The 18995-nt window shown below is 36.6% G+C and overlaps 1 protein-coding gene across 2 annotated transcripts in view; it reads left to right on the forward strand.

The window, feature by feature from the left end:
* Positions 1-18995, forward strand: part of SMYD2 (SET and MYND domain containing 2) — an 82239-nt gene that overhangs the window by 575 nt on the left and 62669 nt on the right. The gene's annotated exons all lie outside the window — the stretch shown is intronic.

The raw sequence follows: 18995 nt of genomic DNA on the forward strand, positions 1-18995 counted from the left end.
GGCTCAGCGAGGGTCGGGGGGCCTTTTCCTGCCTGGAATCACTAACTCCTAGGCTGTTTGCACCGGCTCCAGCCGGCCTCCTCTCGGGGTCTCTCCGGAGACCCACCGGCGGAGTTAAGCTTGGGGACGGGAGCCGGGGAGGCGGGCACCAGACGACCCCCTCCACCACGTCCCCAAGCCCCCGGCATTTCCTCAGCCCAGAACTTGTCCTTTGAATGATGTAGCCGCCAAGTAGCTGCCGAACTTTGATCCACTTTCCATGGAGGCAGGGCCGACTCTTTTTCATGTTTCTCTCCATGGCCTTCTTCCCCATCTGAAAGATTCTCCCCCTTAATCTTACGACTACTAGTAAAACTTGGGACAAGGCCGGTTGTTGGAACTCCAGTTCAAAAAAGAGGCAAGGTGGATGAGTGGATAGAGTTTCTGCAATTATAAATAGTGCTGAGCCGTAGAGAGAGCCTTCCTATAATCATGAAATTGCATCCCTTGTTTAGAGAAGGGGAGAGGAGGGTAGATTAATAATAATGTTGGTTACTTTGTAAACAGCAACATGCCGGCGCTTTCTTATTTATAACTTCATTCCTAAAAGACTTTGTGGGCATGTGGTAGATGGAGAAGTGGAAACGATGCGATGTTGCTGATAAGTTGTGGAGTCAGAACCAGAACCCAACTTCCTGGGGTTCTGAACTTCATTTTGCTGCCCAGCAGCATATATAGACTCAGCCCAGAGCAGGTATCTAATAGATGTTTCTCACACGAATGATTATCCTGGGTTTTTAAGACAGGATAGAGTGCCAAGCCTGGAGTCAGGAAAACTCCTCTCCCTGAGTTCAAATGTGACTTACTAGATGTGAGACCCTGGACAAGTCACTTAACCCTGTTTGCCTCAGTTTCCTGTAAAACGAGCTGGAGAAGGAAATGGCAAACCATTCTAATCTAATATGTTTACCAAGAAAACCCCAAATGGAGTCACAAAGAATATGGCACAACTGAAAGGTCTGAATAGCAACATCAAAAACCATTCAGTTTGGTTTCAGTACAGGAGTCCTTAAACATCAGTTTGACCAGGCCTGAACAAATTTGCATTGATCCCATCTATATTTATCAGTATCTCTCTTAAATCTCATACCCCCCCTTCACTCTGCTCCCTCTTTTCCTGTTTGAAACTAACTGGTATCTTTGGAATGAGTCAACCCCCCCCCCCCCCACACACACACACACAGCCCAAAGGCATTCAGAAGAATGACAGACTAAAGTTCTTTCAAATCCACCAGCTTTAAAAAAAAAAAAAAAGAATTTGATTGGTTTTGAGAACCATTCTTCTGCTGAGTATAACCCAGAGCAAAGTCACTTTCTATGTGTCTCCATCTCCATGGTAAGGATAATTCATAATTGACTCCATACTCTGAAGAGATTTGTTTGTGAGATAATGTACAAATCAGGTCCTCCTAAAACAAAGCCTATAAAACAGAGGCATTTCTAACCTTTTTTATGTTATAGTCCCTTTGACAGTCTGGTGAAACCTATGGACCCCTCCTTAGAATGTTTTTAAATGCAAAAAATAAAATACATAGGGTTACAAAGGAAACACTTTATTGAACTACAGTTGTCAATATTTTTTTTTAAAAATATGTAATGGACATATAAGAAAAGCCAAATATTCTAATTGTTCTTGTATAGGACTTTTGTTGTTTTGAATATGACTAAGATAAGTTTCCCTTTCTCCCTATTTTCCTCCTAATCCTGTTTTAACAGCACACAGCTTAAACCTTATGGAAGAAAAACATTGAATGAGACATGCTGCAATCTCAAGGTGATAGGAACTTCTTCAGTGAGTGACAAAATTAAATTCTGACTGCAGAGATGTTTCAGTGTAAAATGTGTTTCTCAAGGTGCTTTAACCTTGCACCGAATTTTTTAGAATTTGATAGAAGTTTATCTGGAAGATATTATCTAATTCTGTTTATCAGAATTAGAACAACCTTAGAAGATAAAAGGGTCCTCCAGCTGGGTTATACCCTATCAAGCTTCATAGGGGTTTAGGCCAGTCTGATGATCGATCCTTGATCTTAGAGTAAAAAAAAATGGCAGTGTCTTTTATAGTCAAATAAACATTTAATAAACTATTCTGCAATAGGCATTATAGATGCTGACTTCAAGGAGCATCTTATCTCTAGGGACAACAATACACAAAAGACACTTAAAAGGGGGGAGACCTGGAGAAAACACCTACTTGGGAGATGGGTTGCCCTCTTAAATGAAGAATTTGGAAGGTTTTCACTCTATTCAGGAAAGAGTGATGAAGGTATTGATGAGTCTGAGGATGAAGGCTGATAAAATCTCTCAAGATGTGTTGTGTGATGGGCCTTCCACAAGCATTCAGTAATCATCTCAGATGTGCCAGGCACTCTTACAAAAATTAAAGTGAATCTGTGACCTTAAGCTAATAATTTCTCAGACCCTAAGTTGCCTCATCTTTAAAGCAGGCTTGATAATACTTGTTTTGCCTACCTGACAAAGTGGTTGTCAAGTCAGTAAGCATTTATCAAGGACCTATTAATATGTATCCAGGTATTATGCTAGTCCTGGAGATAAAGAAAGATCTCTCCCCAAAATGCTCCTGCTCTAAAAGATCTCACAGCCTAATGGGAGAAGCAATATACAATGACATCCAAACAAGATATGGAAAGGAGAAATTGGAGAGTATCTTAGGCACTAGCAGTATGGGGAGGAAGAGAGGTCAGAAAGTGCTTTCAATAGAAAGTGGCATTTTAGTTGGGACCTGAAGGAAGCTAGGAGGTAGAAGTGAGAAGGGAGAAAATTCCAGGCATGGGAAGCAACCAGTAAAAATGCACAGAGTTGTGAGATTCTGGTGTGAGATGGTCATTATCACTGGATGGAATAGTGCATTTGGGAGAGCAAAATGTAAGAAAACTCTCAGCTGGCAGGAAGAGCACAAATTATGAAGAGCTTTAAAAGCCAAACAGATTTTATATTTGGTCCTGGACATAATAGGAACAATCAAGATTTATTTAAATGACTGGGGAAGATGCCATGGTCAGATCTGCACTGATCAGTTTGACAGCCAAAGAGGGGAGAAACTTGAGGCAGGGAGAACCCACCAGCAGGCTGTTGCAATAGCCCAGGCACATGGTGATGAGGGTCTGCAACAGGTTGGTGGCCAGATCAGAGAAGAGAAAGGGAGAGTATGAGAGTAATGCTAAGAAAGTAGAATGGACAAGATCTAATAAGAGATAGGATATGAGAGTGAGACAAGTCTGGTGAGAAACAGTGAAGGAAGCTTCACTTGTAAATCTTAGAGCATTTATGTGAATAGAAGTTATGGTCTTATACTCAGTAAAGGAGAAAACAACTACTATCAGAGGCTGCAGTCAATTGTTCTGTGTATGGTACTGTAGGGCAAGTCTTTTCAGACCAAAGTTTAACTTCTGGTTTCATTCCACAAAATTTTGGCTTCATAAATAGTCCCCCTCCCCATTTCAGGTATCAATTTGGGATAAACAGTAGAGCCTCAATTGGGAAAATTTATATATCATACTAACCTCACTGAGATTTATTGATCTTAAAAAGTATACTTGTAATTATATTCTTGAGTTATCTCAAAGCCACTGGAACCTAGGAGTTCTACTAAATTGGACTGACTGGTTTTATTTTTTCCTATAACTGTCTCCCAAACTTATTCCAGGTTCAGTAACATGTTCCATTCCCTTTTTGTCCTTTTCTATCATAGGGTGTCCTAATCTCTCTCTCTCTCTCTCTCTCTCTCTCTCTCTCTCTCTCTCTCTCTCTTTTTAATCAAATAGAATCAATTAAGTGCCTGTATACCATTGGTGCTAGCCATTGATGATTGTTTCATTAGTCAATGAATCATATCTGTTTCTTCCCCTTGGTAGTTAAATTTGTATCTATTCATCTATAGGAAATTGCCAGTACTGTTACACACCAAAAAGTCTTTCTTATGGGAATGTAGTTGATTCTAAGGAGCACGTTGGTGGAGAATCTTTAGGGGAAGAAAGTAAGCACAACTTCCTCTAATAATAGATATGATCATAATAGCCATGATAATAATGACATTTACATGACACTTTAAAGTTTGCAGTGCACTTAACATAATGCTGTTTCTTCTTTACAGCAACCCTGGGTTATAGATATTATTATTATCCCCATTTTATGGATGAAGAAACTGAGGCTTAGAAAGGTTAAATGACTAGGCCAAAATCACACAGATAGTAAGTTTCTGAATCAGGATCTGAACTCAGGTCTTCCTGATTCCAAATCCAGAGCTCTTCCCCCCGCAATTTTTATGTTGGTGGCACTCCCAAAATAGTTATTTGTTCTGTATAGAGCAAATAAATGATACCTCTTGTACTCTGTCCTAGTCAAGCCATATGTGAAGAAAACCTCTGTGATGCCTTCCATCTCTGAGATCCTGGTGATTGTTTGACATAAACAAGATCACTGAGATGGGTGATTTCCAGCTGTAGTAGGTCCTGTCTTCATGAAAATGAAACAGTACCCCCAAACACCTTCATGTAGTTAGAACTTTGCCTAATTCTCCATCCAGACTAAAGAATACTTTAAAGTGAAATGAAAGGATATTGGAAAAAAGGGGCCAGGAAGGTGTATTTGCCACATGGCAAGAAGGATATTGCCACTAAAACAGAATGATTGGATTTCTCTGTTCTTTAATCTTCAGAAGGATTCTTACAGCTGTGGCAAGTAGTGGTCTTTTAGGACCTCAGATATTATGCTATCATACCATGTATATTTTTCATATGCATGGGGAACCTTTTTTGATATAACTTATTGGGCCTTAAGAGACCCAGCTGCACATTTGGAATGCATTGCAGATAAAAAGAAACAGCAGATTTGTAGTTAAAATTCACCAATGAATTAAAACCATCATCTAGCACCTCCTAAAAAAACATCCCAGAAACATAGGTCCACAAAAGCTTCCTCTTCAAATGTTGAATCAGTTCTATTCTCCCACATAAAAATGTGACCTGGATGAAAAGTGGTATGGCCCTGTCTCTGGTGCAGCCAGGGATTTTAATCAAATTCTGTGTGATCATTGACAGGACACTTCATCTCTGCTTTCCTTCATAAAAATGGGAATGATATTAGGATTATAGCTAGAAGGGAACTTTGAGAGCATCTGTAGCCAACCTATTCATTTTACATATGAGGGAAATTGAGGTCCACAGAAGCAGTGATTTTCCTAGCATTGCACTGAGCAGGGATTCAAACTGGGATCTTATAATTTCATATTCAGTGTCCTTTGCATTTTGTCATGCTTTTTTAAATCAATTTTTTCCCCTGGGGGGGGGGGGAGGAAGTCATGTACTTCAAGGTAATTAAACAAAGCTAAGGGAAAGAATAAATTGCTTTTAGACATTAAAAAGCAGAAAAGAGACAGAGTGTTAACTTGGGTTTGCTACATGTTCTAGATTTTACCAGAACCAGAGTTACTATGATAAGAAATGTGGAAGATTCTGTCATAATGGATAATGTGCTGGATTTGGAGTCAGGAAATTGTGGAGGATAAGGAAGATTAGTTTGCAAATCTTAAAATACTCTGTCAAGGTCCCCTATATTATCACTCTCCTGTACTTGAAGAATTCTAGACAGACAATGATTTTTCAATATTTATCTTAAATATCTTCAGACCCTACAATCTTTTGACTCAAGCTTTCAGAAAGTGAAATTTTGAAAGTATTTATGATACAATCATTCAGATTCCCACAGGTGTTATTCTTTTACAATTATTAGCATTACTTTTTGCAACTTTCAAAACTCTTGGACTCTTTGTAAATCTTTTTAAAAGTCCAGGGCTAAATGGTATAGTTTGGCAACAATCAGAACATTAGTATCTTAAAAGTATACATAATCTGGTAAGACACAGGATCTATTTATTTTGAGAACTTGCAACAGTTAATTTCCAAGAAAACTTTGTATATAATTTTTAATCCTCAACTGTCATCCAATCACCCCTTCTTTAATTGCAGCCCAGTTCATCTTTACTGCGAGTTCACAATATTTTGCACCATATTTTGAAGATTCCAAGGTTACTATTCCCCCTATTTTTGCCTCTGAAACAAAGTAGAACATAACAATACTCAGACACCAGCATCTACTGTCTGAAGTTGGTCTTGTTGGCTTGTCTTAGCAATAACCTAGACTCTCTTCATTTGATTTGGTGTGACATCCCCTTTCTGTTTATTCACTCAGAGACAGCATAATATCCTTAAAGTTTTTATACCACCTTGCTCTTTTTGGGATGTGGAGGAGGTGAGTATAGGCTTAGTATAGGCTTATAGGGTTTAGAGCAGAACATTCCCTTAAAGATATCTAGTTGAATTTCTTCATTTTATAAAGAAACTGAGGCCCAGAGCTATCATATATGACCAACCAAGATCCTGTAGCTTCACCAACAGGAAGAACTAGGACATGAACCCAGGTTCTGGGTTTCCATAGCTGGCTCTTTCCCTGCTTATACCAAGTCTTTTATCATTAATTTCTAAAATATATATTTTTTAATTTTAAAACTTAATAATCTTTTTAAAAATCTCCCTTCTGGCTCCAAAATTCTGATTCTTAAAATTTTTGCAAAAGCAAATTATCACTTTATCTGCTATATTTAAAACAGGCCCATTATATTTCCCTTTAATGATACTGTTATGTTCATCTACCTAAACTCTTACACTGTTAAATATGTCACTGCTGGAATTCCAAATGAAAATCTACTGGACTTTTCACTAGTGGATTTTTAAAAATGAAAATTTTTCCAAAGTGTTTCCAGAAGTTTAATTCACTCTTAAGGATTGTAGGGTCCTTATTTTCTTGATCAATTCTTAGTTGTTTACTGATTGTTACCTGATCCTAGGGAATGGAAGTAGCCTTAAAAGTTTTCCTAATTTAATTTTGGAATGTAATTATTGAGGTCTTTCTTCTCTTGATCACCTCTATTAAACATAAAATGCAATAAGGATTGATATGTAATACTTTCATGTTGCATAGCAGTTTACATACATATCTCATTGTTCTCCATCACAACCCAGTAAGGCAGGTGCATTAATATTGTTATCATCATCATCATCATCATCACCATCATCATCATCATCATTATTTTTATTATTATTATTATTATTCCCATTTTGCACATGAGAAAAACTGATTTTAGGAGAATTTAAGTGAGAGTTCACATGGCTAGTGTCTTAAGATGCCGGATTCGAACTGCATTTTCCTGACTCCAAGGCTAGCATTCTCTCCACTGTATTCTATTTCCTTTCTTAATGACACTTCAGGTATCACAGTTTTTTTTTTGTGCTACAAGTTTACTCTAGGTAACTTCCTTCATTATTCATTAGTACAGTATTAGGATATAAGGAGGTTGATTTTAATTTCTCCCAACAACTCTGAGAGATAGATAGAAATCAAGTTTTATTATCCCTCTATGGCCAATATAGAAAATCAGAGCAAGGAAGAATTCTTCTTATGACTACAGAATAGCTTTGATGGAAATATCCCAATCTTAAAAAAAAACTATCCAAGATCACATGTAACTAGCCTTTTCTTGTAGCCTTAGGTTTGAACCACTTAATCTAAGCATGACTTCTGTAAAGCAACTAAAATGGTCATCTCCCAATCCATGACTGTATAACAAACACTTAGCAAACTGAGATGATTTTGCTCTGAATAATTGAAGTTGGATTCTAGAGATGAGAAACTGCATTGCTGATGATAGGAGTCTCATGACTAGATTGAGAAAGAATACCTAAAAAGTAATGAGTCACTAAATTTCAGATCCAGAAGGTACCTCAGAAGTCATGGAGTCCCACATTTTCCTGATTGACCATTTCTAGAATCCAAGAAAGAATAAAAGAACTCTTGTGTAAAAAAAAATACGTCTCTTTTTGTGATACAAAGAATTAATTGAGGCATGACTGAACAAGTTGTGGTATATGATTATGGAGTAGTATTGTGCTATAAGAAATGACAATCACAGTGTTTGTGAAAAAGCTGGGAAATCTGTGAACTGATGAAAAGTGAGGTGAGAAGAACCAGGAGAACAACGTATACAATAATAATAATAACTTATAAAGGCAAACAACATTGAAAGAGTTACTCTGAGCAACACAATGAACAACCACAATTCCAGAGGATTCAAGATGAAACATGTTAACCTATTTCTTGATAGGTGATAGACTCAGGATGCAGATTGATTTTTTGTTTGTTTGTTTTTGGAATGGCCAATTCAGGAATTTATTTTGCTTGACTAAACATGTTTGTAACATGTATCTTGCTTTCACAATGGTTGGGGGGGGGAGGGTTGGTAGATAAAGTTTAATTTAAATAAGAAATTCATTAAAAACAAAATAGTGATGGAATATTTAATTCATTATGCTATTTTTTCCCTAACAACTTAAAAAAGGAATCTTCTCTTAAAGCATCTTTAAGTGGTTAGCCAAATTCTTTTTTAAAATAGGAGTTCTTAATTATTTTTGTGTCATAGACAACTTTCGGCAGTTTGATGAAGGCCCCTTTTTGTCAACCCATATAATAAAATAAATAAAATACATAGCATTGCAAAGAAAATCAATTCTATACAGATATCCTTATCAAAATATAATTTTTCAAAGTTCATGGATTCCAAGTTAAGAATCTTTGATTTAAAACTAACAGTGATGGGAAACATTACCTTTTGCAGTAGCTTTTGGAGAGTTTTAAGTTGTTAGAAAATTTTCCCTTATATCTAACTGAAATCTGCTTTAATTTAGTTCTTTGTTGGTTTGTTTGTTCATTTATCCATTTACAAATTGAGACTGAATCTCTATGTCTGGTCCAGACTGGAAGTGTAGCAGCCTTCCATGATCCCCATCCCTTTGCTGATTAGCACAGAAACTTAGTACTGTTCATTTTCCAACATGGTCCATCCACTTTGCTCCTCCTGTGACAACTTGGTGGCCGATCTCAATTCTCAGTTGATCAGTTGAGCTCAGAACTCCCTAGATCTAGTGGACCACCGATCTTGGCCTCTCTAGGAGCAGAGAGTACAGGTATGTATCTCCACATCCAGCTGAAATCTGCCTTTTTAAAACTTCCATTCTGCCATTTAGTTAACACTGTCAGTAGTAACGCAAAATAAATATAATCAATGTCCCACATGTCAGCCCTTCAACTCTTATAGAATGTTATTATGTTACCTTTAAGTGTTGACTTTTCTAGACTAGATATCCCAGCTACCCTCAACTGATCCTCTTATGACATGGTTATCAGTACCCTTAGCAGATTAATTATACTCCTGAATGTATAGGGTCCTTTCCATGAAACCATGCTGTCTCTTATCAAAATCTTTTAAAAAATGAACCCAGGACTGAATGCAATAAATGTGGCCTTAGAAAGATAGAAAACATTTTTTAAAAAGATAGAAAACAACAGGATCATCATTTTGTCTGTTGTGGATACCAGACATATATTAGGCTAACATGGCATCAGCCATTTTTTTGTTTATAGGATTCCCTATAGGCAGTTTGATTAAACCTATAGGCCTCTTGAACCTTCAGGTTATATTTTATAGGAATTGTTAACTAGCTTTGTTTCTGCCATCCTGTACTTTGCTTTTTGAATTAAGCTCAGGAGTTTAGTTTATCATGATTAAGCTTCACCTTGTTAGCCTCTTTCCACATTAAATCTGTCAATATCTTTTTAGATTTTCAGTTACTTTAGTAGTTGAACCTCCCAAGTTTGTCACCTGGAGATTTGTTCATCATGCCATATATGCCTTCATCTAAGTTATTTAAAAAAATCTTTAACATGGTAGACCAAAGAATGGAACTTTGGGACAATCCTGCTATAGTTATCCTGTTTAACATCACTGCATTTGCTTTTTTGGGTCCAGTCATTTAGCCAGTTTTGAACCCCTTAACTGTATAGCATCTAGTATTTATCTCCTTTGCCTAGAAAGGATATATAAGAGAATGGCAAATGCCTTGATAAAATCCAGTATATTGGGGTCTATGGTACTGCTGATAGGTCAATCTGGAAATGATTTCAGAAAAAGGAAATGAAGTTACCTTGACATGATCTCTTTTTGATGAATCTTTGATTTCCTTCCTTTCTAAATCTTTTCTTTCCTTTATAAACTATCCTTAGCAATAGTTTAATGAACTTACATTATCATGAATATGAACATTTTCCATTGGTACAAATCAGAATGTATCTACACTTTCTCATCCCATGTAACTTTTGTCTAGGCCTTTCCATAAATCCTTCAGTGTTCAAGAGGCCTTTCTTTGATATTTCTGTTTCTTGTAGATAACATACAGCCCTCCGGTAGTCTTATCTGCTGTTTCTTACTCTTGATATGTAATTAGTCTCTACTCATATGTTTTCTAGTCTATAATATATATATATATATGTATACATATATATATATATATATATATATATTAGGTTTTTTAGCAAGGCAGTGGGGTTAAGTGACTTGCCCAAGGTCACACAGCTAGGTAATTATTAAGTGTCTGATGTCGGATTTGAATTTTTTTTTTTAGATTTTTCAAGGCAGTGGGGTTAAGTGGCTTGCCCAAGGCCACATAGCTAGGTAATTATTAAGTGTCTGAGGTCAGATTTCAACCCAGGCACTCCTGACTCCAGAGCCAGTGCTCTATCCACTGTGCCACCTAGCTGCCCCCATCTTGAGACCTTTTTAAAATTTCACTTCTCTCGTATAAATTCTTGTTGGTAATATATTACATCTTTCTTATACCCAGTATGCTGTTTCTTGTCATTCTTTGGTTTATCTCCAATTTTGATTTTTTAGAAATTCTGGTTTTCTGTGATTCAAAGTCATTTAGCCCAAATGGAAAAAATATTGGTGTCAAAAGCAATAGTACAAAGTTCTACCCAATTCTCCAAATGATGTTCAACTCACTCTCATTTCTCTTGTTGAGCTCTGTATCCTGTCCAGTGACCCTCTACAGTGCCTATCCAAGATTCATGTACTAATGGACTGATTTGGTAGTTATCTGGTCAAAGGCAGGTCAATATTCATCTTTCATCGATTTTGTTTTCTATTGTGGCCGGCTGATCCAATTCTTTTTAATAACACCTTATATTTCCCAGGAATTGGAATCTAGCTTACTTGCCTATATTTTTCCCCCTTTTTCATTGCCCAGAAGTTCCATTAAAAGGGGTATCCAGGTCACTTTTTCTTCTTTTTTTTCTTCTTAGGTTTTTTTTGCCAGGCAAACAGGGTTAAGTGGCTTGCCCAAGGCCACACAGCTAGGCAATTCTTAAGTGTCTGAGATCAGATTTGAACCCAGGTACTCCTGACTCCAGGGCCAGTGCTTTATCCACTGTGCCACCTAGATGCACTTTCTCCAGTCTGCTGCAGGGCCTGATACCTTAATTGCCATTTCTCACCCCCCTTTTCAGCTTCCTTTATGCTTTTTTAAGTTTTAAACATTTTTTTGCAAGGCAGTGGAGTTAAGTGACTTGCCCAAGGTCACACAGCTGGGTAATTATTAAGTGTCTGATGTCAGATTTGATTTTTTTTTTAGATTTTTCAAGGCAGTAGGGTTAAGTGGCTTGCCCAAGGCCACATAGCTAGGTAATTATTAAGTGTCTGAGGTCAGATTTCCACCCAGGTACTCCTGACTCCAGAGCCAGTGCTCTATCTACTGTGCCACCTGGCTGCCACACAGCTTCCTTTTGAGTGCTGTTTTCCTCATTAGATTGTAAGCTCCTTGTAAGTCTGTCTGCCTACATCAGTATTTTTATAGCTTTGCACAGACTGATATATTTTGTGTTTTTTAGTGTGTTTGGCTTTTTATGACTCCCTTTTGGTGTTTTCTTAGTTTCAAAGGTACTAGAATGATTTGCAATTGATTTCTCCACTGGTAGGTAGTAAATAATAAATGCTTATTCACTGATTGATTGAAAGGATCATAGAATTAGCAATTTGCGAATGGGGGAAACTGAGGATCAGAGAGATTGAATGACTTGTCTAGGGTTATACAGGTATTAACATAGCAAAGTCAGGTCTCCAAATCCTGTGTCCTTTCTCCAGCACAATGTTGCTATAGTTTACAAAAGAGAATTCTCATTAATGTTAGAAAAGGATGATGGTCATAGAGACAGAACTGAAAAGACCTCAGAGACTATCTAGTCTAATCCCCCCCCTTTTTTTTTACAAATGAGGAAACTGAGGTCTGAGGAAGTTAAGGGATTTGTTCAAGGTCACCCACGTAATAAGCATGATAAGTGAAATTTGAACCTAGACCCTCTGATTCTAAAGCCTATAACCCTTTCCTTTCCTTCATCCAATATATATCTTCTAAAAACACCCAGAAGAGTTATGCCTAGGGGGAAGTTGTTAGTCGGATTACAGAGAAAATAGAGGGAGATAGAAAAATGTAGAATTCAAAATCTTACAAAAAGATGAATATTGAAAATTTTTTCATGTAATTGGAAAAAGTAAAATAGTATTTATAAAAGTAAAAATTGGATTTAACTAGGTCTGCTTCTGTCTTAACTGCTGCTGTCTGCCATAGAAGGATTACAAAACTTTTGTAAATGTTCTCCCTTCCAAACCTGCAGTTTTCTGTAAGTTGACTTTCTTATAACTGGAGGAGGCTTTTCATTTGCCTAATGGTTAATAGATTAGTAGATTAGGGATATAGTCTCTTGCTATGCAAAAAAATTTAGAATACCTGGGTTATTCAGGGGTTGACTTTAACCTCATAAACATCAAATTGTTTTTTTGTAATTGAATGAACCAGTCAGGCAACCAGAGCCACTCATTCATTTCAAGTGAGCTCTGTGGACAGGGTTCCCATTGCTCTCAACATACTCAATTGCAAAGACACAATAGAACAGAAGGAAATCAGAGCTCTTCAAGACTTTTTTAAAAGGGCAAAAATGTACTACTAAATGGGGGAAAAAAACACCAAAAAAATAATTTCGTGGGTCCAGGAAACAACGTTCCTTTACAGACTGGGAGCCAACTGTGACTCTTAGGAACATGGGCAGCTTTCTAGATACCTATCATCAATCCCTGATTTCTAGTCCTTCCTTCCTCTTAAGTCACTCAGTACTTAACCTTTTATAGTTTATTTTGTAAATATCTTTTTTTTATTTATACAGCCCTCACACAAAAAAAAATTGATTTGCAAATTCCTTGAGGGCCAAGATAAACCTTCCTAAAACTTCTGATCAGGAGATGCAGGCTTGATTTCTAAACATAATCCCTTCTACCCCTCCACCCCTTGAAAAGGCAAGCAATTATACATCTAAAGTCATGCAAAACATATTTCCAGATTGCAAAAGAAAACCCCAAGAAAAATAAAATTTAAAAAGTAAGCAGAGAAGATTTGATCTTCATCTCTAAAGGGAGTTTTCTTCATCTGGGAGTTCTCTGTAATTACTAGAATCATGGATCCATTCCCTAGTCTTGGTTTCCATGTAGTCAATTTAGCAGTTGGTTTGGTCTGGTCTTTAAATAAGTTAGACTTTGCTTATTTCTCTAGAATGGCAATTGGACTACAATCCTTTGTAGACATGCCTGTAGCCTTGAGTCCTATATCATCATTATCATCTCAGCATTAAGTATTCCCTGCAGACTGAAATCCTTCTTTTAGAACTACAAATTAGAAAGGGTCTCAGAAGCTATATATCCCAAAATATACTTTCAGAATGGAAAAATATTTAAGTTACCTATCATCAATTGCTAAAATTCCATAGATAGATAATACATGATATGTAGGGTGATATAGCTAGAGCCAGAAGAGACCAGAGAGGCCATATACTTTGACCCTTATCAGTTCAGCCTCAAATTTCATTGATAAAATGGGAACAATAGAATTTCCCATCAGGATTGCTGTAAAAATTAATTATGATAATGTATGCAAAATGATTATAACCCATAAAGCATAATACAAATATAGCTGCTATTGCTATTATTATTAAAATCTGTAATTTTGTTAGGATAAAGACCTTCAAAGCAGATTGCAACCTCTATCAGTCCAAGGTTAATTGTCTGAATTATATAAGATTTAAAATATTTGTTCTTGGTCACATAGCTAGGAAATGTCAGGGGATGGGAAACCATCCAGTCAGCACTCTTTCCATTATTCATATTATAACTAGGTATATAATACATATATTTAATAAATTCCTCAGTAAAGAGAATAAAAACACTTTAACTTTTCTATTCATTTATTAAAGGGACATTCATATTAAGAATATTTAAGTACACTTAAATGTTATGCAAGAATATAGAATAATAAACTTATAGGAAGAGAACACAATTATTGTTGGCTCTTGACTTCTCCCAGTTTTTGTTTTCTTAGAATCATAGCTGTGATTATAAGATGTAAAAAAGTACCATGAATCAACCAATTACTTTACTTTGACTTTATCCTCCAAATTTGTTGTTCAATCATGTCCAACTCTTTGAGATCTCATTTGGGGTTTTCTTGGCAAAAGTATTGGAGAAGTTTGCTATTTCCTTCTCCATCTCATTTTACAGATGAGAAAACTGAAGCAAACATGATTAGGTGACTTGCCCAGGGTCACACAGCTAAAAAGTATCTGAGGTTGGATTTGAACTCAAAGTTGAGTCTTCCTGTCTGCAAGCCTGTTACTTTGCTGTAATTAATAATGTAATCAACATATTGAAAATAAGTTGGACTTGGAATTGAATGACATTTGAAATATACCTCAGATAGGACAAAGCACTTCACCTAAGTTTCATTTTCCTCATCTGAAAAATGGGGGAAAATAACACCTATAAAATCTGCCTCACCAAATGAGATCATCTTATATATAACACTTAGCAATTCTGAAAATACAGTCCAAATGCCAGCTGTAATTCTTCCCAGCAATGATTTGAAAAGCAATTAAAATGTAAAGCCCTGGCTAGAGATTTTTTTTTTCTGGGGAGGGCAGGGGAGGCTAATAAATACTCTTAAGAGGAGTTTCTTTGGCATATCATTTCAAGAGATTTTTATTAGAAAGAAAATCTGATTGCTTTGTCTTCGGATGTTGAGAAAGCTTTTCTGGCTCCAGGCTCTCATCTGACAAAACATTTCCACAAATAACGCACTGCAGTTTTGGCAAACCCTTCCCTGATATAAACCAGTCAGAAAACCTAGTTTTTAATTGATCTATGTTCTTCTTCTGGATAGACCTGAATTTTCTTTTTCCTTTTGAGAAACCAGTCAAGCTGTGCTTCATTTTTATTATCAGACAGGCAAATATGAAGAATTTGATCCCGCTTATTTTTATGAACAAAAACAAAACAGTATCCTTTGCATTGCCCCACTCATTTTTAAAACTCTTATATTTTGTTAGTAATTATGTTTCTCAAAATGATATACTAAAGATCCTTAAAACACAAGGCTATAATTATTAAAACAATTACCTGACAGCACTGGGAAAAAAAACTAAACAATTCTCTCTCACTGCCTAGAGGTTGGTGGCTGATTGCAAACCCTGTTGTATCTTGCCTCAAGATACAAGAGGGCCCTTGTTTTCTTAAGCCTTTAGTCCTCATCATGACTTTCCCACCCAGGACAAGAGTTTGTGTCTATTCACTCAGAGGTAGGGGATAAGTTTTGCCTCAGCTATCAAAAAGTCATGTTGTATTCTTTGTTTATAGATTTTGAAAGTAAGGATCTTTGGCAATAGAGGTTTTACAGATTGGTAAAAATTAATTGCCCATTGGTGCTGAATCAGTTGCATATCTTTAGAACTGTAATGAATCTTAGAAAGAGCTTCTAGTCTTGAGATTTTTTTTAGGTTTTTGCAAGGCAAACGGGGTTAAGTGGCTTGCCCAAGGCCACACAGCTAAGTAATTAAATGTCTGAGACCAGATTTGAACCCAGGTACTCCTGACTCCAAGGCCAGTGCTTTAACCACTACGCCACCTAGCTGCCCCTAGTCTTGAGATTCTTAATCTTTTTTTTTTAATTTTTTTTATATCCTGTACCCCTTTGACAGTCATGAAGCTTGTGGACCCCTTCTTCAAATAATATCCTAAAGTACTGTTCTGTGATGAGCCTGCCTTCTTTCTGGTTTAGGTTCAATACTGAAATAAAGTGATTAACATAAAGATTATTCCAAAAGGAAATGTACTGAATCAGAACAAGTCAGCAGGAAGAGACACTGAGGACACTTCAGGTCAGTCCTTGAATTATCTACTGGGGATCCATCAGTCAAGGAGTCAAGCATGTCTGATTTCTTTCCCACTGTTGTCTTATACTGGGACCACCAGGATGTGAGGTCAGCAGCTCAAGCCTTTTGTTCCTTGAACCAACCAAATTTCAGTACCTTTTAAGGGAAAAAACTAACTTTGATTTACTGGGTATAGGGATTGAAATATTATTCTTACCACAGATTCAGGAAACAAAATAAGATTACAAAGGAAAAGAATCCTGTTTTATTTTAAAAAATTATATTTAAATGTAAATATATTTAAGATATTTTAAAAAATAAAATTTATACCCACCCCCAAATTGAGATGGCATATTGTAGTCTAACTCCATCATTTTACAGATAAAGAATTTGAGGTCCTGAGAGGTAAATTACATAAGAAGAAAAACGTTGATCTAATCTAATCTTTCCCCAGAAAACAAATCCTCAGTAAGAATTCACATAACCTACAGTTACTTTAAGTCCTTCAGTACTAAGCAACTCACAATTCCCCAAGGCATAACTTATTCCATTCCTAGACAATTCATCAATAAAATGGGAATAAAATAGCACTTGTCTTGTCTATATCAGATACTTTCTGTGAGGAAAATGCTTTATAAATCTTAAGTATTAATTATAGAATATAAATTACTTAAAAGTAGAAATTGTCTCCTTTGTGTTTGTATCTCCATAAGTATAATTGAAGGCACTTAAGAAAGATTTGTTATTGTTTAGTTGTGTCTATCTCTTCTTGATCTCATTTGGGGTTTTCTTGTCAAAGAAACTAGAATGATTCACCATTTCATTCTCCAGTTCATTTTACAGGTGAGGAAACTGAGGCTAACAGGGTGAAGTAGGGTCATACAGCTAGTAAGTGTCAGAAGTCAGATTTGAACTCAGGTCTTCCAGAGTCCAGCATTCTATTCACTATGCCACTGAGCTCCCCCTAGAAGAGACCTTATTAGCAGGGACCTTAGAGACCATTTAATCTAGTCTATATCAAAGTGGAAATCCTTTTTACAATATACATGAAAGGCAGCATGGTGCTATGTGAGAGGCATTTCAGGGGTCAGGTATCCTGACCAGGGCTTCATAGCTAGTCTGTATCAGAGGCAGAATTTGAATTCAGGACTTATTAACTCCAAGTCCAGCACTCCCTTTCACTACCCAATGTTGTCAAATAGAAAGGTTTACCCTACAAGCTGCACTTTTACTCTGGAAAGTACAAATTACCATTGTTTGATGTGTTGTCATTTTATTTTTTTAAGCATTTCTCAATTATATTTTAATCTGATTCTGTCACAGGTTGCAAGTTTGCCACCTCTGGGCTATACTGTGCTTCTTCTCAAAGAGTTCAGAGAAGGCAGAGAACAATGTGAGCTGGAATAGTTAAAAAGAAGTCTCAGAGAAAGAAATGGTATTCAAGATGGAATCAGAAGAATGAGTAGAACTCAAAAAGACAGGACATTTCCATGTACTTGGTTCAGGACCTGGAACATAACTATTTATTGAACGATAGTAGTTTATGACCCCTCCTTGAAAATCATTCTTAGGGGTGTAGTGGATAAAGTGGATAAAGCACCGGCCCTGGAGTCAGGAGTATCTGGGTTCAAATGTGGCCTCAGACACTTAATAATTACCTATCTTGTGTGGCCTTGGGCAAGCCACTTAACCCGTTTGCCTTGCAAAAACCTAAAAAAAAAATCATTCTTCCTCACAGGCAGGGGTTTGAGTAAACCAAGTAAGTGGTGAGTAGAGAGCAACTCTAGACCAGTAGGTATAGATTTATCCCCAAAGGAGTAAGCAATCACTGAAAGTTTTTGAAGAAAGAAATGACATAATGAAAAGTATTTTAGAAGTCACAGACTTCCAGAGCTGAGTGAGATCTTAGACTTGTTAGTCTAATCCTCATTTTATGAATGAGGAAACTGAGGTACAGAATGTTTGGAATTTGACCAGCTAGTGAGCTATAAGGTTGAGACTGAGATCCACCTTGTGCCTTCTGGACATCTAGCCTGGGGCTCAAAGCACTGAGCATCACTCTCTCTAAAGCACTCAGTCTTAGGAAGGTGTTTACACACAGATGTGGACCAAACAAAAGGAGCCTGGCTTACTGTTTTGCAGAAAAAAATTTAGTTTAATAAATAGATTTGAATGTCACTGACTTTTGTCAAACAACAAAGGCAGTACCCCCTCCCTTTATAAATAGTTATATTCTTTGCTTCAGAATAGTTACTAAAATCCACAAGGATCAAAAGAAATCTAGAAAATCACTGAAAAATATACATAGGCTTTTTAGTTGAAAACTACAGCTAGTCAATTGTTTAAGGGATTTGCTAGCAAGTACTTTGGAAAAATCCATAACCTGGCTTTTCATACTGGAAAATAACCAAGGAGGTTTAGTATGCTGTTCTTCTAGTGAAAGGGGAGAGAGGATGCATCATCTCTGAGTTAAGAGTTAAGAAGGTTTTCTTAACTGTCTCTTCACTAATATTTGATGGGAGCATATGCAACTTAGAAAAAGATGAGGGGAGACCACATCAGGGTTGCCTGCAAAGCACTTGACCAAATATCAACTTACCTGGAGCTTAGGTTCTGAAGTCACCTATGTGTTTTGTTACCTCTCTGCAGCTAGAATGTTTGAGAGGAATACTGGAATGAATATTCTAAATAGTATTAATTGAATTCTTTTCTTTGTAGGGCCACAAATATACGTAGGAAGAACTATAAATACTGTTATTTACAACCCCTGCCCCCCCCCCAAAAGCAACAAAAAATGCTAT

The sequence above is a fragment of the Macrotis lagotis genome, chromosome 2 (genome assembly GCF_037893015.1).
Source record: "Macrotis lagotis isolate mMagLag1 chromosome 2, bilby.v1.9.chrom.fasta, whole genome shotgun sequence".
In the NCBI taxonomy this organism is placed as follows: domain Eukaryota; kingdom Metazoa; phylum Chordata; class Mammalia; order Peramelemorphia; family Peramelidae; genus Macrotis; species Macrotis lagotis.